This window comes from Rhipicephalus sanguineus, unplaced genomic scaffold (genome assembly GCF_013339695.2).
Source record: "Rhipicephalus sanguineus isolate Rsan-2018 unplaced genomic scaffold, BIME_Rsan_1.4 Seq742, whole genome shotgun sequence".
Taxonomy (NCBI): Eukaryota; Metazoa; Arthropoda; class Arachnida; order Ixodida; family Ixodidae; genus Rhipicephalus; species Rhipicephalus sanguineus.
Genome location: NW_023615888.1, coordinates 117924 through 145707, shown reverse-complemented (window position 1 = coordinate 145707; position 27784 = coordinate 117924). Strand labels below are relative to the sequence as shown.

The window sequence follows — 27784 nt, the reverse complement described above, 5'->3', positions numbered from 1 at the left end:
AAACATGTTTTACCACTTATATCTTGCACTTTACTGCTATTATAACAGTGCTACGATTCGGCCAGCTCAAAATGATTTATTAATCTATTAGTGCACTGCTATAATGAATTGAACAAGGAACACGGGTTGATGGGACAGGACCAGCAGATTCCATTCAAAAAGAGAATGCAAATAAAGCAAGGCATAAAGCGGAAAGGTAAGCCTCACTTGTCACTACTTCACATGCACAAATGTGACTCATGCAGATGTGAACTTGGATGGTCAATTTTCATTACATAATCAATCAAACAAGCGCTAATGCAGTTTTTTGCTCATGGCTTTTCACTGCTAGTCCTAGCTTTAGGCTGCTTGCAAATTACTATAACTGCGAGATCAGTTGATTTCAGTGCCTAGTATAAATAGTATTGAAAATATGAACAAACTAAAGTGTCCTGCAATTGACAGACCAATTGTGAAAGCAAACACGATCTAACGCACTCATCTAAGATGATGAGACATCTAATAACTTGGCCAACTATCAGTGTTATTGAAGGTAAAAGCCACCCACTGCAGCTGTTTTACTGTGCACTTTACGTCGCATGAACGCCGCCTTTTTTATATTTTAGTCATACCAACGCCACAAAGATGAAGTGAACACACAGCTCGTGTACCTCAAGCCACAAGGCACATCGTTGGTTTTCTACGATTCATGTAATTTTTTTTGTACGACAGGCTGGTTTTTTTCCACATGCCCCTTTTCATGAGAGATTTAAGGCTTTTCCTTAAAAATTAATTTGACCAGCCGCAGTTTGGAGCTCAAGTGCTGACCCGAAGGTCACGGAATCGAATCCTGGCTGCGACGACCACATTTTGATGGATGCGAAATGCTAGACTTCAAGGGGCCCTGCAACACTTTTTGAGCAGGGTCAAAAAGCGCTGCCAATCGGTAGTCGAGGCTCCCGAGAACACGCGAGCCAAATACTATAGCGAAGCGAGCGGCCTGGAATTTACAATAAATTCTCAAAGTCAGCTGAAAATCACTCCCTCTTCTCTCGACAAATGATGTATTAGTCCGCAATATATGACGCGATTGTCGGCAGTTCCACCATTGGCTGATGTTATAATCACAATAACACATTATTACCTTCGTTGTTAATTTTGAGTTCAATAAGTAGATAATATGTATGTTGATATTGTGTTATGCCGTTAAAACACCGAAAAAACATTAATATTAGCACTTCCGGTCTCACCAACAGCTCGTCTGCTCGTAGTTGCGTGGTTGCGTTTTCTTCACCATGCGCAGTGCCGAAATCGTGAATATTTCTGTGCTTTTGACCATCGCCGGTTGTCATTGAGAGTGGCAGCGGTTCGAGTGTTGCCTCGTCAGCTGGAAACTGCATCGTCGGCATGTTCTCACGACCGACCGAGGCAGGGGTGCAGCATTTCTCCGATAACAATGCTGGCACCAGCTAGTTTAGGATACAGTCCCGTTCGCTGTCTGTTCAGTATGTCATCGAGCCGTACCTCGGCGTATCCTCCCGTAGCCTCGCGTTCCCGAGAAACCGCGACCAAGCAACCAAGCAGACTCGCATTTTCAGGGTAGCTGCAGACAGCCGGGGGATGGGTCCGCGCCGGCCTGATGCCGCACGATCCTTTCTTCTAGTCTTTAGTTCTTTGTTGTCAGCGCGCACTCGCTGTGCGCCCGCATTCGAAGAGCAAACAGCATCGAAGTGCCCACCCACCGGCTTAAATGCTGTCATTCTAGTACCTCCACTGGGAGAAGGGTGCACGCAGCTTTGCCGTGTTGAATACGATTCAAGCGCGAGCAGTGCGACGAGGCGGTGTATCGGAGTGTGGGTCGAAACCCATCTCAGCTGTCATTCGTTCCAAACGCGCACGCAGGGTTGCGTCCATGGTTGGCAGAGCGATGAAAACACTATGGCAGTTCGAGGTGCACACCCAACATTACCAAACCGACTCGCAGTTTTCAAGCACGCACGATACACGGTGCGATGGGCTCCGCTCGACGACAACCACGCAAGCCGACCGGAAGTGGCGCCACAGACCACGTGGTTGCGCCCAGAGCCAGAGAGGAAAAAATGAAGAAAAAAAATTCCGCCGGCGATGACGTAACTCTTGGGCACCTCCTCGCACCTCCACCCTCCCTCCCTCCACGCCCCGCGCAGCTTTCCGCGCGCTGTCGGTGTTGAGCAGAGGGAGAAAGCTGCGGAACGTGATTTCTATAATTTGGTAACACCACTTAGACTTGACGGATTCGAAAAATTTTTGCGGCATATGACTCGTGAAGAGTCATACGTCAATAATGAGACTATTCCAATATGACTCGGAAAGGTGTTGCAGGGCCCCTTTCATTGTGTTTAGATTTAGGTGCACGTTAAAGAACCCCAGGTGGTCAAATTGCTGGAGCCCTGCACTACAGCATCCCTCATAATCATATCGTGGTTTAGAGACATAAAACCCCAAAAGTTATTAAACTTTAATTAATTTATAAGCAAACGAACTACAAGTGTAACAGCTTGGGACAGTTGGTTTTCCTCAGTACAGGATGTTAGGACCAGGCCCAGACGACGTCAGATGCCTTTGATACAAGAGGCATCTCTAAAAAAAAAGGGAGGATGACCTTATTTTAGGTCTGGTGGTCCCATGCCGCCAATTTCCCACAGGGTGGGCACCCTCCCAAGAGACCATGTACTTCATTCTGCCGAGCACCAGGCCGGAAGTGCGCTTCTACATATTTCACCGGTAGGTACCCAGCGGCAGCAATTCTCTGCCTCCCACAGCAGCGGTGGATTCTCGACTACTTCACCAAGGCTGTTGTTGGTTGAGGTGCGCCCAGGGGCCTTTACAGAAACTTATGGGGCCGCCTTTCAAGATGAGTACCCAAGAACAACCGAGTGCCAGATTGGTGTACTCCTCTACCCTTTAAGAAAAACCGGTGGGTTTCCGGTTGGCACTGGGAATCGAACCCGTTACCTACAGCATTGGAAGCAGACGCTTTCAATGCGATAGTCATTCTAGGTTTGACTAGGCATTGCAAGGCTTGGCTATGTGGAGTGTAGAACTATATTGCTTGGCGAAGTGTTGTCGTGGCTATGTGAACTAAGAGTTCATATGTTCTTCATTAGCACAGTCTTAATTACCAATGCCATAATTAGCCTGCTATTAATTAGCGATTTCTTAATAAACAAGATCCTAAATAGCAATGTCTTCGTTAGCATAGTCTTAATTAGTAAGGTCTTTTTTTAAAATATCTTAATAATTGACAATGTCTTAATTACAAGGTCTTAATTAACATGGTCTTAACTAGCAAGCATTATTTAAAAATTAGCCTTAGTTAACCTAAATTAGCAAGGTCTTAAGAAAGTGATAAAGAGGATGAAGAGAGTGTATGCCAGCTGTACAACTCGCTAGAAGGTAGAGGCCAATCATGATGATAGTTTCTGTTCACTCTCCACGGCCTTATGTCGAGCTTACACAACTCCACTGTTAAAATACCAGAGAACTGGAAAGACGGGACACAATGACCGAGATTATTACTATCAAAGCAAACTATGGAAGAAACAAACATTGGGGGGCCTACCTCGAGGCAGCGGTCCTGCCACCGGCGGGCAAGCATCTCAACTTGGGGCCTCTTGAAGTCGGGCGTGTGCACCAGGTCAGGCAGCAGGACGCAGTGCAGCGCAGCCAGCAAGCTCCAGCCTTGCTTGATGTGAGCCTGCTGCTGCGACAGCACTTCCTGGATCACAGCCAGGGCGCCACTGCTGTCCACACTGCCACCACTGCCGCCTCCTTCACCGGGTGACATCATGAAGGCACGGCTATCCGCACGGCTCAGGCGCCTGCATAAAACGCCAAGTCAGCAGCGCACTCTCCAATTTACCGTTGCGGAGATAGGTCATGCAAGAAGCACGACTGAAAAGGGATGCAATGTGCTCCATTGCCGCAGCGCACAAAGACGCTACGGCCGGGTTCATTGACTCTCTGACATAGCGCAGAAAAGGCACTCGAGGCAGGTTGTCAACAAACACGGGTTTATTAACCCAAGATGCAGCACAGTGTGACAACCATGGGATTACGGGCTGTCCAGGGTTACTCCGCAAGACGAATCGAGTACACTTGCCGGCGGTGCTATGACTATCACGCAAAAGCGAGCAGTCGAGCGTACGAATGAGAAGCCGCCTGCCAAAGCAGTGTGTCAACCTCTCGTGCAGGCACGGGAGCGTCTGCCCGTGGCAAGCAAGCGCCAGACAAAAGCAAGCTCAGGTGGAAAGGGAGCTGTCACTGGCAACCAATGAGGACAGGCGTGGCACAGTGATGTATGCTAGCGTGCCGTGCGACGGCAGGTTTGACGCCGGGGAGAGGGCAACATGGCTCGCGCCAGGAACAAAGCCCAGTGTCCATGCACATGGCCGCCGTGTTACCATTTAACAGCGGTTCCCAGCGATCGAGCTGCACGGGGCCGGCACAACAGGCTAGTTGGAGGACAAGGCGCCAGAGGGTAGGGCGCTCTCGATTCTCACACCGTATTGTACTTACTCAACTCTAACGGCCACTTTCCTTTTATGAAAATATGTAAGTCCGTGCGAATATTCGAATGGAGATTAAAATATTCAATTTCGCTTTGACTCGAACTTAAAATTTCTGAAATTTCAAAGTACAGTTGAAGCTCGATGTAATGAAATCCGATTTTACAAAGTTTCCGATCTAATGAAGAAATTATCATTCCTTGGCAATACCCATAGGGTTCAGTATTGACATCAACCCTAACCAACGATCAAATGTGGCCACCACCCGATTTAAAGAGGCTTTTTTAAAAAATAACCAACTAAAAAGGGGGTGATTCCTTTCTAATTTAGACACAGGCGGGCTTTTTCTTACAGTGTGCACTCTAATGCTATGGCCTAAAAACAATTGGATGCCCTAGTTACGGTGCTAGCTTTACTTTGCATACCTGCCAAGTTTGGAGAAACGGAATCCGGGAGATTTACTCAACGGGGGGGGGGGGGTGAAAAAATATTTCGACCGCGGGAGGAGGAGGTATAAAGTATGCCGACCGTGGGGGGGGGGGGGGGGGGGGGGGGGGTGGTGTACTGCGATAGCAATTATATGTACATTAGGCAGTTTTAGAACAGCGTACGCAAAGCTTTGCGCTGGCTTTTAGCGCAACTGCGCCTGCGCATGCGTCGTACGCTAAGCGCTTGCGGGCTTCCGGTAAGTGACTGAAATAGTGAGCCGCAAACGCTAACGCTAACTTAGCGTACGCAATTCTAAAACTGCCTACTGACAGCGGGATTTTGCGGTCGCCGCTGATCTGTAGAGAGTCCAAACCGATAACATCGCTTACGCATCGTCTGTTTCACGTGCGAGTAAATGCGCACTAGCGCTAGGGACGAACGCTGTTGAAGCAGAGATGCAACGACCCGGCCGTCACCGTCGCGCGAAGGGCACATGCGATAACATCGCTCCGCATGCGAGGCCTGTCGTCGCTTGCTTACCAGTTATTTCGTCGGGCAAGGGACCATAAGGGGCGCCGTTGAGACGGGGACGGTCGCGAGCGCTGGCGAACGCGCTATCTCGACAGACATCGGCTACCCTTTTAAGTGCTGGACTGCGGCGCAAAGTGCACAGCTACTTCATGCGCAATGAAACTGAGTTGAACCTTTCTACATCGTTAAAAAGAAGAAGAAGAGTCCTTTCTACTACGTGGCCAGACAACCTTGCTTATGTGGCCAGACAAAGCACTGGACGCGCGGGGCAAAACTGGATTTGGGAGATTTCTCTATGACCCGTACAACCGGGAGAAACGTTCAAAATCCGGGAGTCTCCCGGGTAATCCGGGAGACTTGGCAGGTATGACTTTGACAAGGGTGCACGCTTCACCCATGCACAGAACAAAGGACTAGGCTCTTACGTTCCGGGTGGTGCCAGAAGCTGTGGTGGTTGCTTTTGCTATTTCTTGGTTTATGCGGCCCATAGCATTGATAATCCCCAACCTACTTTCTCGCTCGGCCTACTTGCACAATCACTTTGTTCGTCTCCACATCATCGCATATCTGTAGACTATCAGAGTGTTCATATTACGAAACGGCGCCATGAAGTAAGACGAAAACACGTGTTTTCGTCTTACTTCTCAGCGCCGTTTCGTAAATATGAATCCTTACTAACTAGCCCAATTGTCAGTCCTACTAAATATCATAGTTTTTCATGACCTGCATTGCCAGGATAGGGCGTCTCCTACATCCGGGCCACCCTCGGATTGTCCTCACGGACTTTTCAGACACGCAGGTGTGGGTTATCAGCAGAAACATTGCCATGGCACACTTTTGGATATCGCTATGTTAAATTTTAAGACTTCAAAGAACTGAAAAACCCCTTTATAGATTTGATGAAATTCCTGATTTGGCGAAATAACTCAAGCGCTGTCATCAATTCATTAAATCAAGTTTCAACAGTATTCAAAATGAACGAATAGACATATTTTGCCACAGGTAACCCGCTTGAGAAGGTAGTTTCACTGCACTGTAGCCACGCCATAAATTGATAGCCTACTCACGGGAAATCAGCCCTGTCGCAAAGCCACATTTCATGGCTAAGCATGCATACTACCTGTACCCCGATTAAAAGTTTGAAAGCGGTTAATATGAGCATATGGCTAAGCATGGCAAAGATGTACCATGTATTTAAGATGTACCATGTTTATTGCCTACAAGTGGCACCCTACAATGCAAATTCGCTTCTGAATTATTCGATACCGATTAACATCCGCTTCGAACCAAAAAAGCAATATCTGCACAAGCCTAGAAAATTTACTGAAATATTACATGTGAGTGAGCCTCAAGTGTAATATTGGAACTGTGATAGGTGCCGTTTCAATTTTACTCCCCAATCTCAATTCCCCTAGCAATCACAAAAGTTGTGCGTTTCTGTGGCAGGGGCAAAAACAAAGGGCAAAAGATTGCTTGAAAAAAAAAAACAACAACTAATGCACAGCCCTAAAAAAGAGACGTGATAGGCATATATATGCATGAGTAAGAGTAATGCCGCTAAATATCGAATTGATAAAACCGGCAATCGACCTCGTTACAACAAAACTTTATTACATTGAAATTGTCCTTGCATTAATCGGCTACCCTACCTTGTTCTCGATCCACTCTGCTGTCTTCCTACTCTTCAGTTGTGGCTATCATTTTTTGTTTCTTTGCATGCTGTGTGGTCCTCAGCTTCTTCTCGAGTTTCTTCGCTATTCTCCATGCTTCTACCCCATATGTAAACTGGACAATACAGTGTAAACTTCTGCTTTAATGGCTGTTACTGTACGTAGATGACAAAACATCGAACTATGTTTAGGGCAAATCTTATTCGCGTGATGAAGACTGCGGGAGGCTCTCCACCAACTGTCAAGAGCGAAGCAATGGGTGCGGGATCACCTGTGCAGCTTCCGGCGCTTCTCCTGCTCAGGCACGAAGGTGGCACTGTTCATGGACATCAGGGTGTTGGCCAGGGCAATCACCCGCAGGTGGTTGGTCGGACGGCGTCGACAACTCCCAGTGCCTTTGGACGAGAAGCGTCGGGCCCGCTCCTCTTCTCGATCTGCTCCTTGTGGCACGGGTATGGTCACCACCTTGCGCTCCTGCTACTGCGGCATTATGATCAATCACAAGAATTGAAGTGAGAGTGTACTGCATTTTCTTGCATATAACACCCCCCCCTCAACATAGCCCGCATCCCCCATTACAACCTGTAGAGAATTGAATAAGATAGCCTCGTATGCCCTACACATTCCACTATAGATTCACCTCAAACGCTTGTTGATTCACGTTATCAATTATTCGAAGTAAAAATGTATACCTGTAGCTCACCTAAACACTTTGCCCGTTTTCTGCTTAAGAAAGCAAAAGTTTACCTATGTATTTCTCCAACGCTGCATCAAAAGCATAAAAGTTTACTTAATTTTGTTTTATAATGAACCATAAGAATCTTAGAAGCTCATTGCACGACTAATTTGTAGTAATGAACAGGAACATGTTCATTATTAGAAGACAAAATGCAAGTCAAACTTTCATTTGCACCGGAACACCAGCATATCCATTTCATACTGTGGCTGCACTTGCACATCCCAGAACCCTGATTCATAGTTCTTGCTGCATTGATGTCCACACATGCACCACACCATGCACACACGCATGCACGCATACACGAGACAGAAAGGTCAATATTAGGTGGCTCAGTAAATGTTTTTGAACTTTTTGTATCCAGTCCTTGCCCTCGTGCAAGAAAACACGCTGTCCATCTTCGATAAACTATCAACTATACCAGAATAGACAACATCAAAATCAATGACATTATGCGAGAAATTTAAAGCTGATTCATCTTCGTCTTTGGTTCTTGCATCATCTCTTACCAGGCCTCCTGATGCATATTTCATTTCCACTTAAACTTGCAACAGCATGCTTAAGAGGGGAACTGCTGAATTGCATGCATACAGTCAATAACTAAGGAGCTGTGATGTACAGTCAATGTCAAGAGTTTAAGGACCACGAGACGCAAGAAAAAGCTGAATATTCCTGCTGCTTCGGCGAACAGCCTTGAATTTAGATTTCATCCGTTATAAAATGTGCTAAGAGCACGTACTAAGTAGACAACCAAATACAGTCACAAATTACTGAGAAATTTAAAGTTCTTCTAAAGTTCTGACGCCAACTGTACATTCCACTGCTTTCATATCGTAAGTGTGCCGTTATGGTACCAGGTGCTTTGCCTTCAACAGCAGTACCAGAGCGTGAACAGAACTGACAGTACTGGTACCTGATTGGTGCAGTCTCCTGGATGGGGGCAGTATGCGGTACGTGGTTCGAAGCAGCGGCTCATGTGGCTGCCCCTTGACCACAGGCCAAACAGATGGGACCATGGGGCCCGCAGGCCCAGGTTCCCTCACATTCCTGCACACACCACACCGTCGTGAGGCATTGACAAATTTGAAATTAAAATTCTAATGCCAAAACGAATATCGGATATGAGAAAGCTGTAATGAAGGGCTTTGGATGATTTTGACCACATAAGGTTCTTTACTGGGTGTCTAAATATAAGCATCTGGTTCCTTCCCCTTACTTAAAAAAGGAAACAAAAAAAAAAAAAAAATTTTCCGCATGCATTTGTATCAAGGCTAACGTAAAATTTGAATTTTTTTGCGTTGTTAGTTCAATTGCAACTGCTTCTGTTAAAAAACGAATTCCTGCCACAAAGGGTTCTAGGGTCCTGCCCATATACAAATAACCTGTCATTATCTGTATCAGAAACAATAAAAATTGTTCAACTGATTGATTGACCGAATAAGATGCTTTCTTATTAAGCAGTACAATAAGATGCAGGAACATAATGTTGTGGGTACAATAAGGCAGTGTCGTGCGCCATTCCACTTATGCGCGTGCATGTGTTTTGTGTGTGCACCATAACAATGTGAAGGTCAGCTATGTAGTAGCAAGCTTACATTGTAATGAACCCCCGACTACCACTTCAGATCAAACTGACAGCCTTGCCTTGTCGAGATCGTTGTCGAGCCCCCAAGCGTGCAGGAGGGACAGCAGCAGCTGAGCAATCTCCATGTCAGGTTGGTCTCGGCCAAGCTCAGGTGCTTCTGCTTGGCCGCCAGTGCCGCTGCATTCTTGGATCTCCTGGCTGCCAAGACAAACCAAGACCAAATTGATGGATGAAAGAAACTTTATTCCACTCTTCTAAAAGGATGGCAATCAATAGACTGCAGTATAAGACAGTGTATTTACGGCTTCATACATGAACTCGCGTGACAGTGTGCAACAAACATGTCAAAAATTCGACCAAGAATTAATTATGTTGCACTCAAAAGAAAGCGATGCCCAAGCTGAAACATCCACTTTAAGCAGGAACTTGGGTTTCTCTGGTGCAGAAGACTGCATACACCTCAACGATGCCAAGTGCTTGGAAAGGTTTGTCATACTCGCAACAGACTTTGCCACATGTTGCAGATAAAACAAGCAGGCATCACTATACATTGTATGCATTACAGTCAGTTCCCTATGAATAGCGATGGCCTTAAAGACAGACTACAAATAGCAAAGGCCAAGCAGGTGCTACACTGATTACGCAGAATGGATGGATGGATGGAAAAAACTTTGCTTCCTTTGATTCACTCATGAGCTTGTGCACATAAGCATATCAGTGAAAAGCAGGAGAAAGGAAGAGTTCTTCCCTCTGCAGAAAAGCTGGTGGAGTTCTCTCAAGGAGAGAAGATTTATGGATTCCTGCTCTAGAAGATTCATGACAAGAAAAAAAAACATATAAAAGATTTCTGGCAATACCTTTAAACTCCATCACTAATTGCATGGTCCTTTGCTTACTCTCAAGCTCCCTCGTTTATCTTCCATATTTCTGCCTCACATATTACATTGCCAGTAGAAGGTATGGTACAATGTTGAATTATGCAAGAGTAAGAACAAGCTGAGTACCTTGCCGCCTGCAGATGCATCCGTTTGAGATGTCTTAATGCCAACACTTTCTGCCTTGGCTTGGATTTTCGATGCTGCAGTCTCTGCGGTGTCTTTCACTTTGGCGATGAAACCTGCACCACAAGACAACAAACACAAAGTCAGCGTCAAGAACTGCTGTCATATTCTGTTTCCCAGTTAGAATAAACAAAAAAATATCGATCTGCAGCTTGACATAGTTCACAAAGAAAGCTTCTTTTGGCATCTGTCTTGTTAAAAGGACCTAAAGGCAAATAATTTAGGCTACATTGACATATTAATACTCAGAACATCTGAAATATGAATAAAGTAATCCCTGGTTATATTGAAGACAGCGGGATGGCAAAAGTTCGTTATAAGTAGTATTTTCTATATAAGCGACCAATTGAGAAAAGCTAAAGCAGTCAAGCTTCAATTTCACCACAACTGTGAGGGGTCAAAACACAATGATTCAGTGAAGCAAAACTTTATTCAGGCGCAAGAAAGGCAGCAAGCTTTGGCTGTTTCAAGTTCATACGGAGCTTGACAGAGCCACTTATCACTGTAGACCACAAAAAACAGGCGCGAGGCACGCCTAACGAAGCACTCTGAATAACAAATCACATGGCTTGCAGCACGGATCCAAAGGCACGCCCCGTCGGCGCCAAAGTAACTGAATGCGGAGGGCGATGCAGAAGCTTCAAAATGTTGTCAAGGCATCTTGCTTTCTCTTCGCGCGCGCTGGTGATGGCGACAGTTGCAACGGTGGGCTTGGCTTCGGCTTCACGTGTTGCAGAAGAAAGGCAATCGGAGTCGTGCAAGGCGCGGGAACCGGAAGGGCACCCGTTAGTGGAAGGTTGTGCTCAGGAGGCAGCTTGGAGGAGCAGCTACGTCGAAACAGGCAGCAAGCAGGAGAGGAGTTGATGTGAAGGCGAGTGAGAGTAGAGACTGGCGTCCGAACCGCTTGCAGACTGGAGGGCAAATGAGGAGGGGAAGGCAGTGGCCACTTTTATAGGAGGGGTGTGGATGTCATGGAAAGCTACGAGAGTTTCGCGCGGAAAGCGTCGCGAATGCCGCGGCTTGAGTCTGAGGTTGTCTTTGTTGTGTTCAAAAACGATTAATCGCTCATTGTGGGTACACAGCGTAGTTGCGAAAACTGACCGTTTTGCAGTGTGGGCATGATCACTGGACAATTTTTCCAGAGGCGTGCAGCCGTGATGCAAAACAAGAGTTTTTCGGCACCTCGTTGTCAATGAAACTGCTAATTCTACAGTTCAAGTGTTGGTGTTTGCACACCATTGCGTCTACATCGTTAACAAATGTCCAGAAAGAAAATTCGATGACCCTATCACGCATTTGGACCGTTTCTCTAAACTAGGATGACGTGTTTCAGCACCAGAAGTGCTCTCGCTAAAACTTTGCTCGAGCACACCCCATGGAATGCTACGGCGCAAGTCAGCCCGCTGTCTTCGGCATCCAAAAGACTTTTCGGCATCCAAGAGACCACGGTTTTCTGGTGTCGCAAAGTGCCAGGAAAACATTATTTCATGTAGATTCCATAACGGGGGACACCAGTGATGCAATTATGAATGAGTTTAACAGTTCGGGCATGCTGTACCATGGAATTTCAAAGCTCCCATTCTCTCCACAGTAAACAGCAGGAGCACTCGACACTTGCTTGGTACCTGTTACTAAGCGATCATTGGTCGTGGGTTTATATACTTTTGTGGCCTGTTCAGTGCCAGCATGAGACTAGTTCGGTGGCGGCATTAATTTGACACACTGCATACGCGAAAGGGTTGCCGTCACTCGCCAGTTTGTCTAAGCGGGTCAAGCTCTTCGTGCGCTTCGAGTAATGTGGCTTCACATGCATGCGTTTGGGTCATGACCAGAAGAAATTTGAATAATGCGATATTTTGAGTCAAACAATTTCGCTATAACGAGGGATTACTGTACTATCATCAACAGTGCTTTTGTAATGGAGATGTTAAAGTATGCAAAGGACACAAAATGTTACTCCAGTGGGGCATTCTAGTAACAGGCCAATGATGTAGCATGTTCATTGTATAATTCTTTCACTAGCACTCTATCACACAAAATAAAGGATCATTGTAGCGTATCGTAAGATGGCATAATATGCCAGCTATATGTTTCTATTCTACTCTTGGAGAAAATATTTACGGTGTGAACCCAGGCTTTGAACAAATTCAATTCCCAGAAATGGTTTCCTCTATATCACAGCCACCATTTTTTTAAAGGCCATGCTTTCAGGTACTGTCAGGGCTATGCTCAATAGCGGGAGCTGAAAAGGACGAGAAACCATGGCTGCCCACGACACCTATCTTGACACAACATGGGCAATTTGAGTGGCTAAAAGTATTGTTCTCACGCATACCCTCTGTTAGATAGTTAACCATTCTGTTAGATTAATTGCTGGCTTTTCTCGAATGTGGAATTCACTCTAACTGCAAGTAGAAGAAAATGCCACCTCTATGTGACGTCACTAGCTCGCTTTCTGGCCACTCTTTGCAGTTTTAAGATGTTTCTAGATGTGCTTCAGATGTGTGAGATGTGTTTTAGGTAAGAAAAACAGTAGTGCTGCCTGCATGGCAGTAAACAGAGTGATGGCTTATGCCGCATCTTTCTCTCCTCTTCAGGGTGGGTTTGCATAGCTAGCATACATGGACTCTTCACAATAACTCTTAATGTAAATTAGAATTGTTTTTTGCATGAACCAAGGGCTGTAATTTCGGGAATGACATTTCAACGATGCACATCGATCAACATTGCCTTAGGGTGCCCTTAAGGCTTCTCTCGAACAGTCCTTGGGACATACCTGAGAGCTTCTTGTGGTCTCGGGCGCGAGGACAAGGTGAGGTATTTCTGGTACTCGGACTGGTTGATAGGCCCTGAGTTCCAGTGTGCCGGCGACATTCCCGACTATCTTCGGAGAGCAGCTGCACTGCACGGTGCAAGAGCCAATCGTTAGGCCAACACTGCTCGACACATTCTACGGAACAATCAAACATGCCTGACACTTCTGAGTTGCAGACCAAGGCAGAATTTTGGAAATCTATTCATCTTGCCGCGTCTGTGTAGTAAAGGCAGAGGGAGCCTGTCGAAAGCCGAACAAATCTTTTGCAATGCTTAGCATGTTATGCATCTGTTCCAACAGCTGGCTAACGGTTTCCAGGCCCTCTTCTGGTGCGATGCAACAGGATGTGTAAAAGCACAAGGTGTATTACAATTTCTCAAAAAACTACTAAAAAATACTGTTCGCATTCCATGTCATTTAAGTAGTAGTTAAACAAAACTTTAAGAAAGGTGAAGAAATCTCTTAAAAATTGAAGGTATGAAGATATCAAACAATACTACTGACCAGTGCAAGTGCAAGGACAAAATCAAACTTTTGTAGCACAAGTATTTGTTTTTTCTCTCTGTCATTACAGACATGTGATTCACAATGGTTGTAGTTAAATTTTTGCTATGTTTCTCACAGTTAGTGGTAGAAAATTATTTACTAGGAATTTGTGTCCCATGCTAAGCTGGAGGGTTGCTTATGAGATACTTGAAAGCATGCAAACTTGAGCTTGCTGGTACATATTCTAGGGAAAACAATGCTATAACAAAGAAGAAGAAAGACCGACAGGACTGTGCTGACAGCGCTAGTCCTGCTTGGTCTTTTTTGTCTTTGTTGATCGCGGTTTCCACTATGAATGAGACTTTATTTTTAACTAGAGTCCACAGGCAGAACATTTTCAAATTTTGAGTGGTGTAATTCAGGTTGGAAACGCAGACAGTCCCACCAAAGGGACGATGCTGCTTTCCTGGTTTTGAACGTCACTTCATGCTCATAAAAAAACAGCATATAATGTAGGGTGAACGTACAAGAACAAAAAGAGCATAGTAAGCTTGTAAAGGCCTCTTCTAACTAAACCTTAGTTAGCATAGTCTGGGCTGACATAGGCTGACCCAGTGGAGGATTAGTGACTTTAGTGATGCGAAGTGACAGTGCGAGGTTTCTAAGAGTGCGAAGTGACAAGTGGTGCAAAGTGAGAAACACTCCAAGATGGCAAGCAATTTGAGGTGACAAGCAGTGTGAGGTGACAAGCAACATGAGATGACAAGCAGTGGGTGACATGCAGTGCTAGGTGACAAGCAGTGCGAGGTAAAAAGTGGTGTGAGATGACAAGCAACAGAGATGACAAGCAGTGTGAGGTGACAAATGGTGTGAGGTGACTGCAGCGTGAGGTGACAGGCAGTGTGAGGTAAAAAGTGGTGTGAGGTGACATGCAGCGTGAGGTGACAAGCAGTGTGAGGTAAAAAGTGGTGTGAGATGACAAGCAACATGAGATGACAAGCAGCGTGAGGTGACAGCAGTGTGAGCTGACATGCAGTGCGAGGTAAAAGTGGTGTGAGATGACAAGCAGTTGAGGTGACATGCCAGCGTGAGGTGAAAGCAGTGCGAGGTAAAAGTGGTGTGAGATGACAAGGAGAGTGAGGTGACATGCAGCGTGAGGTGACAAGCAGTGCGAGATGACAAGCAACATGAGATGACAGCGGTGAGGTGGCATGCAGTGCGAGGTAAAAAGTGGTGGTGAGATGACAAGCGTGTGAGGTGACATGCTGTGAGGTGACAAATGGTGTGAGGTGAATGCAGCGTGAGGTGACAGGCAGTGGGAGGTAAAAGTGGTGTGAGGTGACATGCAGCGTGAGGTGACAAGCAGTGCGAGGTAAAAAGTGGTGTGAGATGACCAGTGTGAGGTGACATGCAGCGTGAGGTGAAAGCAGTGCGAGGTAAAAAGTGGTGTGAGATGACAAGCAGTGTGAGGTGACATGCAGCGTGAGGTGAAAGCAGTGCGATGTAAAAAGTGGTGAGATGACAAGGAGAGTGAGGTGACATGCAGCGTGAGGTGACAAGCAGTGCGAGATGACAAGCAACATGAGATGACAAGCAGCGTGAGGTGACATGCAGTGCGAGGTAAAAAGTGGTGTGAGATGACAAGCAACATGAGATGACAAGCAGTGCGAGTGACGTGCAGTGCGAGGAAAAAGTGGTGTGAGATGACGAGCAGTGTGAGGTGACATGCAGTGTGAGGTGACAAGCAGTGCGAGGTAAAAATTGTGTGAGATGACAAGCAGTGTGAGATGACAAGCAGCGTGAGGTGTGACATGCAGTGCGAGGTAAAAAGTGGTGTGAGATGACAAGCGTGGAGGTGACATGCAGCGCGGGTGACAAGTAGTGCGAGGTGGCTTTGAAGAGATCAGCCCTGGCTCAAGAGTGCTGTTGGTGGAATTGGAGCCCTGAATTGGAGCGAGGCTTTGGAGGTAGTTACATTATAAGCCACATAAAGCCTTTAACTTCAACTCTTGGACTATGTAGCGGAGCTTACACATTAGGGCTTAGTCACTCGACTGTGCCACCGACTGTGTCGAACACCAAACCCCTTCCTCTCTCCTCTCTTGCCTCACACCTGCCTCTTCCTTTTCTTCTCCTCTTAGACCCTCACTGCACTGGCACATTCTGCACATGCTGTATTCCTCTTCTGGTGCATCACACCAGTGTTGCGGAATGGGCGCCTCCATTCTATTCCAATTCCATTTCGGGGAATTAGAACTTGCCGCAATTCCATTCCTTTCAATTCCTCGGAATGAAAAAGCTTAGCCCATTCCCACTCCTGAAATGGCCGGCCAGTTCAATTCCATTTCTATAATTCATCAATGTAGTAAAGGCATCTTGATAGTTTTATCGAGTTAAGAATGAACGCCCTAAAGCTGATGTCATCAGATGCATTAAGAACTGCAAAAGTACGCAACACATTATACCAAGGTCAAGAAATAGTAGCTTGGTGACATATCTCGTGTAGTACAACCACCCTACTAATTCCCATAGGGGCAGCTCTCCCGCTACTGGTAGTATTTGCATGGTCAGCATGTTTGAACGAATGGTGTTGTTTTAATATTGCTTAAGCTTAAATGTGTTAATGCTAAAATGACGACATAGCGTATTTCGATGCTGACAAAAGTAGTGTTCAAGAAGACTAAGCGTCCCACACGGTGGTCTAGTGGTTATGGCGCTCGAGTGCTGACCTGAAGGGCAGGATCGAATCCCGCCCGCGGCAGCTGTATTTTCGATGGAGGCAAAAATGTTTGAGGCCCGTGTACTTCGATTTATGTGCACGTTAAAGAACCCCAGGTGGTCAAAATTTCCGGAGCCCTCCACTACGGCGCCCCTCATAATCATCTGGTGGTTTTGGGATGTTAAACTCCAGATTATTATTAAGAAGACTAAGCAGTCTTGCCACACGTCTGGAGCGGTCGTGAATATGGAGTAAACTAAGATTTGGTTAATGGGGAACAAAACCCTCTAGATCTGCTGGTATTAGTTGGAACAATGCACCGCTCGGGCACCTTGTGCCTTGGCATCGAATACGGAACACCGGGCCGCACTGCTCGTCAGCACTCACGCTTGTCAAGCGCGCCTCACAAGCATGGATAGGGTGAGGAGAAATTTCTGTGTTCGTCTGTGCACAGGTATGTAATGTTTTCCTTGTCGCAAAGGTTATTTACGTTTGTCAGCTACTAAACTGCTCGTGAGACAAAGAGAATGTGCTTTATTTTCGGAAAAGGGCGTAATTCCATTCCCATTCCATTCCTCCAAACGTTGTCCCCATTCCATTCCCATTTAATTCCATTCCGGGGTCGCCAAAATGTGCAATGATTCCGGAGTCATTCCAATTCTGGAGTGTCAACTCCGCAACACTGCATACACAAATTACACATGCATAGTTGCGCCCATTACAAATGCGTAGTTGTGTTGGCTATATACAGGGATCTTGTAGCTTACGAAATCACATTCTAGAACTATGGGTGCCGTGAGTCTTATTTCCGCAATGACCCAATACACAGCTCAGAAATGAACAATGCAACCTAGTGCTGTTAGGTTGTGCCTGATACAGGTTTCCGAGTTATTTGCAGAAGCATACTACACTGCAAACTGCACTAGGACATGCTTGGGTGGACACAATAGCCCCATTTTCTGCAACCTCTGCAAATCATCACTTGTCTTGGCTTTCTTGTCAGTGATGCTTACTTAAGCCTGTCACACGCATCAAAGTGCATTTAAGCACGAAAGGTGAATTTCAAGCATTTGACGGAAACATAGTTTCTTTTCATTTTTCTGACCAATAAAATATAGACAAAGTGATGCAGAACCTTGGTTTGAGATAGGTGGTAATGATTTATATTTGAAGGAAATTTTTTCAGTGTGAACTAAACATGGACACAAAAAACATATCAATACGACGGACCCATGTCCTGTTTATTTGTGTTTCTGTCTCCTCTTTTGCCAAAAAAGTTTTTTTTTCAACTACATGCTAAAACCACAATATTATTATGAAGCACTCCACAGTAACTGACTTTGGATTAATTTTGATCCCTGAGGTTCTTTAACGTGCACCTAAATCTAAGTACTCGGGTGCTCTTGCATTTTGCCCCAGTGAAATGTAGCTGCTGTGGCTGGGAGTCGTACTTGTGTCCTCGAGCTTGCCAGCGCCACACTTTAGCCATTAAGCCACACTTTTTTCACAACACAGACGGTGCGTTTCAGGGGAAATCTGCACTACCGCAAAGCAATGCTCTATGGTAAGGTGTGCATATTATGTGCACCTCGGTTAATAATTTTTTTATAAGTTTAAAGTGTGTTAAACAGCTTGTATGGACTATGTAAGGCATATTCTAAAATGCAATGTATTTTACCACCTATAACCACTACTATGCAAATCCTGCTCCTATTCGAATTCACTTCGAAATATTTTATACCGATTACCATTCATGTCGACTTCACTCCAAACAAAAAAAAAACGATATTTGCACAAGCCTAGCCTATACGAAACACAAACACTTATTGTTGCAACATAATGCAGAACACAATGAATTAAGGACAAAAAGAAACTACACACAACAAACAGTAAAGTCAAATGCGGCAGACCATGCAAAACCCGCACCTTTGAATTCAGCCAGCAGCTCGTATGCATCTTGGGAAGTGATAGCAGTGGCCATATGACCAAAGGAGGAAGCTCGGCATTTCTTTCCTTTCAGAGATTTCAGGGAGCCTTGGGTACGAAGCGAGCACAACATGCACACGGGATGATGCAGGCAAGAGAGAACAGAAGCAGTGCACCGTAAAGAAATGAAAGACGAACAAAAACAGCATGCAAGCAGGCACACAGGCTGGGTTTATATTCTATTGGGCATTTCACTATAGTCGGAAATAACTTAAGAAGGCAGGAAAGGCCTGCAAAACCCGCACCTGCAAAACCCCCTCCCAGATGACCGAAACGTGGCAGCCGATTGCCTTTGCGACTAATAAAGTAGTCTCGCTCATGTACAGTAAGCCACAAAATAATACAGACCACATGAGCGCATGGCGAAATCGCCGTCTGCGCCGTCTAGTGGCGAGCCACCTGCTATTGAGAGCACTGCTCTGGCAAGTGCGTGGCCAGAGCAATGCTCTCAACAGCAGACGGCAATACTGCCATGCACTCGTGTGGTCCTATTATTTTGTGGCCGGCCGTACTTGGCGACGTTCTCTGATGGTGTGGTCACGGACCAGGTGGCTTATGACATCAGCCTAGAGTGTGCACTCATTGGTGCAGGCTTGTGTGCATCTGCCTTTGAGGTGGAGATGCTGCTGCTGCCTTCTAAAGTTGTGCCCGACTATAGAGGCAGTACTATACAGCAGGTTTCGTGGAATGCGTCTACAGGGCACAGAAGCAGTGTGGCTAGCATTTTAGTGCGATTTCCATTACATAATGTATTTCAGAGTTGCCTTAAAGGATAGTAGCGTAATGCTGACATTCCGGTAATCTTCTGATACCTCTGACTTAGTCTAGAAAGCTTGACAGACAAAAGCAGTGTTTACACACTGGCGTACTTTCTGCTTGATAGAGCAAATTTTTAATGATTTTCATTAAATGTACAGCAGCAGCGTTGGCATTTTAGCAACATTTCTACTATACTATCTGGAAAATCTTTGGGATTTGATCGACATCGCACAAAAGGCAGTGATGATAGCAAAGTGAATTTTCCACAATCTAAAGATGTTCCACTTTTCTGCGTTACATTTATTTCCTGCAATGTTCTACAGACGAATATATAAGCTTAATTTAAAATTTTTTTCACAGCCTTGATCTGGGCTAGACAGAATTGTCTGTTTGGTACCCAAGCACCATTTTAAGAATGGTTTACGGGTACTACATATTGTCACGTGGTCGTGACGTCGACGAAGAAAGCAGTCGGCGTTTGCAGAATGAAACTGTTTATTTGGCCGAACTTGTGGCCGGGAAAATGAGAACTAGAACTACAGCAATACACGCTGTACAATGATAGCGGCAGACAGGGCGTCGTCCGTCGATCAACTAACAAGCGGCGAAGTGCGTCGGCTTTTAACAGGTGCTATCGAACTTTCCAGCGATATCGCTGTTGGTGGCGTTATCTCTCGACAAAGCTGGAACATTCTCGTGCAGCGCGCAATCTTAACGGATTGTTCCAAAACAATCGCGAAGCTTCCTACACATCACGGCGAGGCCTGCGCAGCGCGTTGCCCACAGTCTTTGTGGGTGAAGCTTCAACTCATGAAATATAAGACTTGCGGCAATGCCCCCCTCTGAAAAAGCATCGTCCCGATGCTTAAAAACAGAACATGAATACATGCAATATTAAAGAAAACTAATAAAGAAAGCAAACATTAGAGTCCTCAGGTGCGTTAACGAGCATAGTACGGTTTAAGGCGCACCACATGCACGACCTCGGGTCGAGCTCGGCGCCTCTGAGAGTTCGTGATGCCGTCGGGGACAACCTCGTAGTCGAGTGCGCCGAGACGTCGAAGTACCCTGTACGGTCCGAAGTATCGTCGAAGAAGCTTCTCGCTTAGTCCGCGTCGTCGTATTGGCGTCCAGACCCAGACACGGTCGCCGGGCTGGTACTCGACGAAGCGTCGTCGAAGATTGTAGCGACGGCTGTCGGTGTGCTGCTGGGTCTTGATGCGCAGGCGGGCCAGCTGTCGAGCTTCTTCGGCACGTTGTAAGTAAGCGGCGGCGTCGACATTTTCTTCGTCGGTGACGTTGGGTAGCATGGCGTCGAGCGTCGTCGCCGGGCTCCTTCCGTAGACCAACTTGTACGGCGTCATCTGCGTTTCTTGGACGGCCGTGTTGTAAGCGAAGGTCACGTACGGAAGGACGGCGTCCCACGTCTTGTGCTCAACGTCGACGTACATGGCGAGCATGTCGGCGATGGTCTTATTTAGACGCTCGGTGAGGCCATTGGTCTGCGGGTGGTAGGCGGTGGTGCAGCGGTGGCTCGTCTCGCTGTATTTTAAGATCGCCTGAGTTAGGTCCGCTGTAAAGGCGGTACCTCTGTCTGTGATGAGGACCTCTGGGGCGCCATGACGCAAGACGATGTTCTCCACGAAGAACTTGGCTACCTCCGCGGCACTGCCTTTGGGCAATGCCTTTGTCTCGGCGTAGCGGGTGAGGTAGTCAGTTGCTACGACGATCCACTTGTTGCCGGAAGTCGACGTCGGGAACGGCCCCAGTAGGTCCATCCCGATTTGCTGGAACGGCCGGTGAGGTGGTTCGATTGGCTGCAGAAGTCCCGCTGGCCTAGTCGGCGGTGTCTTCCTTCGCTGGCAATCTCGGCAAGTCTTGACGTAGTGGGCGACGTCGGCAGCAAGGCGTGGCCAGTAGTACTTTTCCTGTATTCTGGCGAGCGTGCGGGAAACACCGAGGTGTCCAGCCGTCGGGTCGTCGTGTAGGGCCTGGAGGACTTCTGGTCGCAATGATGAGGGCACGACAAGAAGATAGTCCGTTCGAAGTGGCGAGAAGTTCTTTTTCAGGAGAACGCCGTTCCGTAAGAAAAACGACGACAGTCCTCGCTTGAATACCTTCGGAACAACGGCGGTCTTGCACTGGAGGTACTCCATAAGGCCCCCCAGTTCCGCGTCGGCTCGTTGCCTTTCGGCGAAGTCGTCGGCACTTGTAGTTCCGAGGAAGCAGTCATCGTCGTCGTCTTGCGGCGGCGCGTCGACGGGGGGAGAGAGGCAGTTGGCGTCAGGTGTTTCGTCCGGACTTGTACACGACGGTAATGTCGAATTCTTGAAGCCTCAGACTCCATCGTGCGAGACGACCTGAAGGGTCCTTCAAGTTAGCTAGCCAACATAAGGCGTGATGGTCACTGACAACTTTGAAGGGCCTGCCATAGAGGTAGGGGCGAAACTTTGACGTAGCCCAGATGATGGCGAGGCATTCCCTTTCTGTTGTGGAATAGTTGGCTTCTGCCTTGGATAATGACCGGCTAGCATAACTGATAACCCTTTCAAGCCCGTCCGTCTTTTGCACAAGGACGGCACCGAGTCCTACGCTGCTTGCGTCGGTGTGTATGTCAGTATCGGTGCAATCGTCGAAATGCGCAAGTATGGGTGGCGTCTGCAGGCGTCGTTTAAGTTCCTCAAAATGCTTGCACTTGCTCCGGTTCCCACCTGAATTCCACGTTAGTCTTCGTGAGAAGCGTGAGTGGTTCGGAGATGCGTGAAAAGCTTTTGACGAAGCGTCTGTAATAGGCGCATAAGCCGAGAAATCGGCGGACGGCCTTCTTGTCGGTGGAGGCGCGAAGTCGGCGATGGCCGCTGTTTTCCGCGGGTGGGCGCACTCCGACTTGCTGATCACATGACCGAGAAACAGGAGCTCGTCGTATGCGAATCGGCACTTTTCTGGCTTCAGGGTCAGTCCAGAGGTCTTGATTGCTTGAAGTACTGCCTCAAGCCGCCGGAGATGCTCGTCGAAGGTCGAGGAAAACACGACGACGTCGTCCAAATACACAAGGCACGTCTGCCACTTCAATCCAGCCAGTACGGTGTCCATGACGTGCTGGAACGTCGCAGGTGCCGCGCAAAGACCGAAAGGCATGACCTTGAACTCAAAGAGGCCGTCGGTGTTATAAAAGCGGTCTTTCTCGGTCTCTTTCATCTACTTCGATCTGCCAATAGCCGGTCTTGAGGTCCATCGACGAAAAGTACGTTGCGTTGTGAAGTCGATCCAGGGTGTCGTCTATCCGTGGAGGGGGTACACGTCCTTCTTCGTGATTTTATTCAGGCGCCGATAATCAACGCAGAAGCGCAGTGTCCCGTCCTTCTTCTTCACTAATACCACGGGTGACGCCCACGGACTCTTTGAAGGCTGGATGATATCTTCGCGTAGCATTTCGTCGACTTGTTTCTTTATGGCCTCACGTTCTCGCGTCGAAACTCTGTAGGGGCTCTGTCGGAGTGGTCGAGAATTTTCTTCTGTTATAATGCGGTGCTTAGCAAGGGGCGTTTGTCGGACCGCGAGGACGACGAGAAACAGTGCTTGTATTGCAGGAGCAGGGTTTGAGCTGGTCTTGCTTGACCTTCGGAAGGCTCGGGTTGACGTCAAAATCCGGTTCGGGACCTCTATTCGTCGAAGCAGGTTCGGCAGCATCGAAGAGGGCGAAAGCATCGCTGGCGGCTACACATTCGTCGATGTAGGCAACCGTCGTACCCATGTTGAGGTGCCTATTTCGTGGCTGAAGTTTGTCAGCAGTACCTTGCTTTACCGTCATGCAGCTCGGCGATACCTCTTGCGACGCAAATTTGACGATTCAGGAGTAGTTGCTGATCGCCATCGATTACGCCTTCAAGGTTTGCAGGTTTTTCAGTGCCGACTGAAATAATGACGCTGGAGCGCGGCGGAACGGTCACCTGCTCTTCTATCACATTCAGTGCATGGTTCCCTGGCGTCGGGGGGGCGGGAGCGCTTTGTCTGAGGTTAGTGTTATCGACTCAGACCTCAGGTCGATAACGGCGCCGTGGTCACTTAGGAAGTCCATTCCGAGTATCACATCCCTGGAGCAGTTTTGTAGGATTACAAAGCTCGCAGGATAAGTGTGGTTATTGATGGTGACTCTCGCCGTGCAGACACCAATCGGTGTTATAAGGTGGCCTCCAGCTGTCCGGATTTCGGGTCCACTCCAAGCGGTCTTTACTTTCTTCAGCTTGGTGGCGAATGGCCCACTGACGACGGAATAGTCGGCTCCGGTGTCGACGAGAGCTGTGATGCTGTGGCCGTCGATAAGGACATCGAGGTCGCTAGTTCGTCGTCTTGCGTTGCGGTTAGGTCGTGGCGTCGGATCACGGCTTCGCGATTTGTCCCGCTGTTTCTACGTTGCGTCGTCAGGTTTTCTTCGGGCCGCGAAGTTTCGTCGTGAGGGCTCCGTCCGGTTTGCGTCGTGTTCTGAAGGTCTCGTCGCGTGTCGTCGTCGGCGGCCGCGGAGGATCTTCGGCATTTCGTCGTACAGCAACCGCACCTCCATCGGTTGCTGCCCTTAGTTTCCCGGATACGGGCTAGGCGACCGGCCCCGGTTTGGGCCAGTGTACTGCCGGGTGCGGTGACATGTAGCGGCCGGGCGACGGCGAGCGGAAGCTCGTCGTTCTTCCCACTGTGTTCCGGTGAGAGTAGTCGTCGATGTCGCGAGGCCGTTCGCCTGGTTGCGGGCGCGGCGCGTTAACGGCGAATCCGCGTAGCCCCATCTGTCGACACTGGCATCGGCGGTATGTGTGGCCGGCTTCCCCGCAGTGATAGCAGAGCGGCCGGTTGTCAGGGGCACGCCAAACGTCGGTCTTTCGGGGGGCGCAGCGTTGTCCTGTCGGCGGGCGGTATGGCGTCGGTGGTGGTGGCGGCGGTGCCTGGCGGCGGAACTGCTGCGGCGACGCGGCGTTGACGTGGGCGAAGGGGTGGGGCGTTGGTCGGGCTGCAGCAGCATAGCATTGCTTCCGGCTGAGCCTGCGGTGCTTCGGGAATTCCAAGCGATTGCCGGACTTCCTCGCGGACAACGTCGGCGATTGAATGCACTTGATGCTGCGGCGAAGGTAACAGTTTGCGCAGCTCTTCCCGCACAATCGCTCTGATGGTGTCACGCAGGTCATCAGACTGCAGCGCCCGAACCTCCCGTAGGTCGTCGTAGGAATGCGGCAGTTGTACTGCCTAGTGCGGATTTCTAGTGCCTTTTCGATTGTGGTGGCCTCTGAAAGGAATGCCGAGACCGTCTTTGGGGGTTGCGCACTGGTCCGGCGAAGAGTTCTTCCTTCACTCCCCGCATCAGGAAGCGAACTTTCTTTTCTTCGGACATGGCTGGATCGGCATGGCGGAATAGGCGAGTCATTTCTTCGGTGTACAGTCCGACGTTCTCATTGGGGAGCTGTACACGGGTCTCGAGAAGGGTTTCAGCCCTTTCTTTCCGATGACGCTCGTGAAGGTGTTGAGAAATCCGGTGCGGAAGAGGTCCCATGATGTTAGCGTGGACTCTCGATTCTCGAACCAGGTCCTTGCGCCATCTTGAGGGCGAAGTAGACATGGCGTAGCTTCTCGTCGCAGTCCCAGTTGTTGAACGTGGAGACTCGGTCGTATGCCTCCAGCCAGCTTTCTGGATCCTCGCATGGTGATCCGCGGAATGTCGGCGGCTCCTTCGGTTGATGCATGACAACCGTTGTAGGCGCCACAGCGGTTGTCATTGTGGCTGTTGTCTTCTTCGTTGTGATCCTGGTCTTGTCCGGTAGGGGTCCGTATTGTGGGGGTAGTCCTTCCAGTCTGCGGCTGGCTCGACTGCCGCTGATGGTGTCGGTGTCTTCTTCGCGACGTGGGCTGGGCAAGGCTTGTCGGGGCGTCCGGAACATGACGAGCAGCACCTCCACCAGATGTCACGTGGTCGTGACGTCGACGAAGAAAGCAGTCGGCGTTTGCAGAATGAAACTGTTTATTTGGCCGAACTTGTGGCCGGGAAAATGAGAACTAGAACTACAGCAATACACGCTGTACAATGATAGCGGCAGACAGGGCGTCGTCCGTCGATCAACTAACAGCGGCGAAGTGCGTCGGCTTTTATACAGGTGCTATCGAACTTTCCAGCGATATCGCTGTTGGCGGCGTTATCTCTCGACAAAGCTGGAACATTCTCGTGCGCGCTAATCGTAACGGTTGTTCCAAACAATCGCGAAGCTTCCTACACATCACGGCGAGGCCTGCGCAGCGTGCCCACAGCTTTGTGGGTGAGCTCAACTCAGAAATATAAGACTTGCGGCAATATCTTAGTCAATAAATGCAGGCAAGGTGACACTAACGAGCATAAGACTAACACAAAATGCTGGCAACATGATACACACATGCACGTGACAGGATCCTTTGCATGTGCACGTTATTACAGCACTAAAACCGTAGCACTAGAAACAACCACAGCACAGGAAGGGGAGGGGGGAGGGGCTATGTTCGTAATGCATTACACTAGGGACAGCACTATCAACATTATCACCAATGTTTCTTCATTTAACCCGGTCCTGTGCTAGCAACGGCCACGTTATCTCCAGAACTTCTTATTCTCACCTGTCCACAGTGCTTGCCTTCTCTTGATATCCAGTCTGTTACCCTTAATGACCAGCGGTTATCTTTGCTTCTCTCTAAATGTCCCACCTATTCTTCTGATTTGACCAAGCTGTCTTTAACATACATTTAATCTCAGACCCACTCTGCTCTCTTTTTGTCCCTTAACATTACACCTATCATTTTCCTTTCATGGCTCGGTGCATCGTTTTCGATTTAAAGCTGAACCCTGTTCATAAGCCTCTCTGCATGGAGTGCTGGCATACCAGTAAGATGGAGCTGTTATACACTTTTCTAGTGAGTGATACTAGCTATAGGTGATGAAAGAAATGCCTTGATGTGAGAGTTTACTAAGCAGAGTGTATAGTACAGTTGACTGAACCACAGTGCTTGCGCATTCACATAATGGTACAGTTAACCGATTCCTACTGATCTCTGATTCAGTTTGTAGTGAGGTAAACTCTCTAGATTGGAGACACAAAAGGCCCACCAGACTGAACATTCAGCTACACCCAGATCAATTAGAGAATCTGTGAGTGAATTGCTGTCTGGTCTCAGTCATTCTTCTAGCAGGGAGGTGACAGTACTTCCAATCATGCACCCTTCCCTGGGCTGTAGAGCAAAGCTATGATTAAACCAAATGAATGTGTTTTGAATGCCCTATTTGGACTAGATACACAGTGTACAGTATGCCAGCAGGGTTCTCTCAAGCACTCAAAGGGCACTGGTCAACAAAGCAGAGGCAAAGAACAACACAACAGTCAATCATAAGTAAGCGCTCATCCACATTTTTTGCCCACTGTATTTTATTTGTTTAACTGTGTGCTACTTATGCTAAGTCTATCAGTCATACATAGCATTCAAGAGCAATAGATTTAGTGCATAAAACCTGACCACAGAAAGCAGATGACATCTAGGCAACAAGGGCATCCGTCCTGTCTGTAATCAGTGCAGCATATGGTACATATATGGTGCAGTGTATGCTGTGCGTTCAATGATACTATTAGATAGGTGCTAAAACGGACCTCCTATCAACTAGCCCAACAGCAGGTAGTACTACTAAATGTAACATCAGTGACCTAAAATAACCACGCAATGGGTGGGGTACCACACATTCTGAGCATTACTCCATTTCATTCCTGCCTTCGCAGCAGGACAGTGAACGACAGGCAGCATAGCTCCTTGACTCATGTGGTCGCTGTGCTTCTGCAAATGACTACTTGGCAAGCGTCAGCTTTTTGGTGATCATCATTTGGCATGAAGTAACAATCCTTAACATTTAATTTAAGTGGAGCTAAGATGTCTCATCAAGAATAGTGGAACAGAGTGTCAAAGAGAACACATAGTAGAAATTTAGCTGGGATCCATCGACTTGTAAGAATTGTCCAATTGCTCTTTAAGATAAAAAATATGTTGCCGCATAGGCTTTCAAAGTGTCCTGGCAGATGCTTGTTTTCAAATATGGGGTAGTGTGGTGCACTCCTAGTCCAGTACATCCGCAAGCCTGATACTACGAGTTACATGAATTTGCTAGCGCTCTTTAGTCCATATTTGTATCCTTAAGCAACTAATTTATGCAATGCACGGGGCACTCTTGTGTACTGTGACAAAAGTGCCTTCGCTTCTGTATGTGGATGAATTTTGTGCTAGACATGCAATTTTTTTTATCCTTGGAAGTGATGACCTGAGAACATGATAAATTTTTGGCCATTCTTTCAAAAAGATTGCATTTCCCGATTCCAGTATTTCAATCTCCCTATTATCAGAACTCTGAGTGGTTCCTTCTATCCCAAATTATCAGACAGCGAATATACTCTTATGTAAGGGTTCACGAAGTAGACTGCATTCCGGCACGTGCTG

The 27784-nt window shown here is 47.6% G+C and overlaps 1 pseudogene; it reads right to left on the bottom strand.

Annotated features, from left to right (window-relative positions):
* LOC119378228 (WD repeat-containing protein 7-like) overlaps positions 1-27784 on the bottom strand; it is a 98036-nt pseudogene that overhangs the window by 24270 nt on the left and 45982 nt on the right.